This window comes from Octodon degus, unplaced genomic scaffold (genome assembly GCF_000260255.1).
Source record: "Octodon degus isolate 3935 unplaced genomic scaffold, OctDeg1.0 scaffold00097, whole genome shotgun sequence".
Taxonomy (NCBI): Eukaryota; Metazoa; Chordata; class Mammalia; order Rodentia; family Octodontidae; genus Octodon; species Octodon degus.
In genome coordinates, this window is record NW_004524673.1 from 4289794 (window position 1) to 4292394 (window position 2601).

The following is a 2601-nucleotide window of genomic DNA, read 5'->3' on the forward strand; positions in this document are numbered from 1 at the left end:
TAAAGTCAAAATGGATTAAAGATCTAAACATTAAAGCAGAGACACTAAATCTCCTGGAAGAGAAAGTAGGAGGAACTCTTGAAGACATAAGGGTAGGCAAAGAGTTCATGAACAGAAAACAAATCACACGGGAAACAGTTGAAAGAATTAACAACTGGGACCTGCTCTTACTGAAAAGTTTTTCCACGTCAAAAGAAATTACCAATAAAGTGAAAAGGCAACCCACAAATTTGGAAAAATTCACGTCAAATAAATACTCAGAAAAAGGTCTGCTCTCTAGAGTTTGAAAAGAACTAAAAAACACTAGGACCCCAAAATTTAAAGACCCAATCCAGAAATGGGCATCCGAGATGAACACATGCTTCTCAGAGGAAGAAATTAAAGCAAATAAATATATGAAAAAATGCTCCACATCAATAGCCATCCTCAAAATGCAAATTAAAACCACATTGAAATATCATCTCACCCCAGAAAGAATGGCTATCAGAAAGAAATCACCCAACAACAAATGTTGGAGAGGCTGTGGGGAAAAAGGAACCCTTCACTGCTGGTGGGACTGTAGACTGGTGCAACTGTTATGGAAATCAGTATGGAGACTCTTTAGAAAAGTTGGACTGAAAATCCCATTTAAACCTGCTATTCCTCTACTGGAAATTTTTCCATAGGATCTGAAAACATCATACCAAAGTGATATACTTGTGCCTATGTTTATAGCAGCACAATTTGTGATAGCCAAATCTTGGAAACAGCGAAGATGCCCATCACCAGAGGAATGGTTGAGAAAGATGTGGTATCTTTATACAACGGAGTATTATTCAGCTATTAAGAATGATAAACTCGAAGCCTTTACATTGAAGTGGATGCCACTTGAACATATACTCTAAGTGAAATAAACCAGACACACATGTGTAAATATCATATATTTTCCCTAGTATAAGAACTCAAAGGAAGAAATACAAATAGAAAGGTATAATATAAGTAAAAGAGAAGCAGGATCTCGAGGACTAACTCATCAAGAGAGGGAACGGAGAAGAGTTAGGAAACATGACAATGTCAAGCCATACAGTTATATGTAGAAGATGGGCAAGGCAATGATCCTGAGAATCTCCAGAAGATTTTTTTAATCTAACAGTTAATTGGAAAGATTCTCATCCTGACTAACTATATATACTGATACCTGTGAACTAAGCAACTGCACTGCAGATGATAATCTATAATAGTAGTTTCATGCTTGGAGTGCCTGTCATTCTGGTCTTCTGAATATGGGCTGCTTGTCATGACATGCCAGTTGCTGCTATGAAGTCTCTCGGGTAGATGGTTGTACAAAAAGAAAGGGGTGGTGAATGAAAGCAAAAGACAGGAAAAGGAATATTGTGAGACTGTCCTGCTTCAAGGTTGTATATTGTGAGAGTTTTGGACTTATGTGGAAACATAAGAAGTATATAATTCTTTATGCCTATTTTTAAAACATATTCTAATTTTTAAATTTTTTTATTATATTCTATAGGGACTTAAAGTTCAATAAATCAATACTTGTTGAAAAATACCTGTTCCATGTTATGCCTAAGATGTTTGGTATGCAGACAGATATTGAAGTTAAGCTTAACAACCTAGGTTTTATGGTAATAACAATAAGCTTGTCCTCTGGATGGTTAACAACCTATGTTTGCAGACCAAAATTAGAGAAAAAGGAGGGCTGAAAGGAAAGCCAACACTTTTTCCTTAGCCTTCTAAGGTCAATTAAGACTGAGGACATATGAGAACTTGTACTGTAATGTCATATAACTCAGTAGTGTCCCAAATTTTCTCATCAAGGAGATTATGGGGCCAAAGAGGAAAGTATTGATTATGTAGACTGTGCCTAAGGAGAGTCATATGGAGAGAAAACACTCTCTCAAGCTTTCACAGAGAGCACAATGGCCAAGCAATGCCCATGACTCATCCACATGGCTGACACTGACAAAGGTTCTACAGTCTGAGGTACAGGATCTCAGGGGAAATCCTGACGGGATTTCACTGACCTTATCAGACCCAAAAGCTACAACTCTTGTTGCATATGTTCTGCTTTACCTTCGTCTTAACCATCCAGCAGAAAAGTATAAAAATGAATTATAAGAAGTAAAGCCATGTTGTTATGTTGAGCTGTAGGGGACTCAGGTCAACAATTTCTGACATTGCCAGTGAAAAGGCAGACCCAATTCTATTATGGACTACTGAACACTTTTAGATTATTTTGCTGAGTTAACACACCTATAATATTCAAATAATGGAACTTAACAAAAAAAATGGGTATACAGATGAATGTCCATTTTGTATCTGTGTATTCAAAGTGGTTAGGATAAATATATAGTTACATTCTCTTAACGAAAACAGTGATTTGTTCTAATGGTGTTTGTAGATAGGATATCATGTCTGCATCTTGTACAGCAATTAACCTGGGAGGAATGTATGCAGTGTGTTAATTATTTTTTTTTTATTTCTTTTTATTTTATTTTTTTTCAAAGTTTTATTGACAAACAGATAGCAATGAGACAGTTTCAAATCAAATCGGAAGGACAGTTTCAACAAATAATACACTGCATATATTCTTCTTAGTGGTTA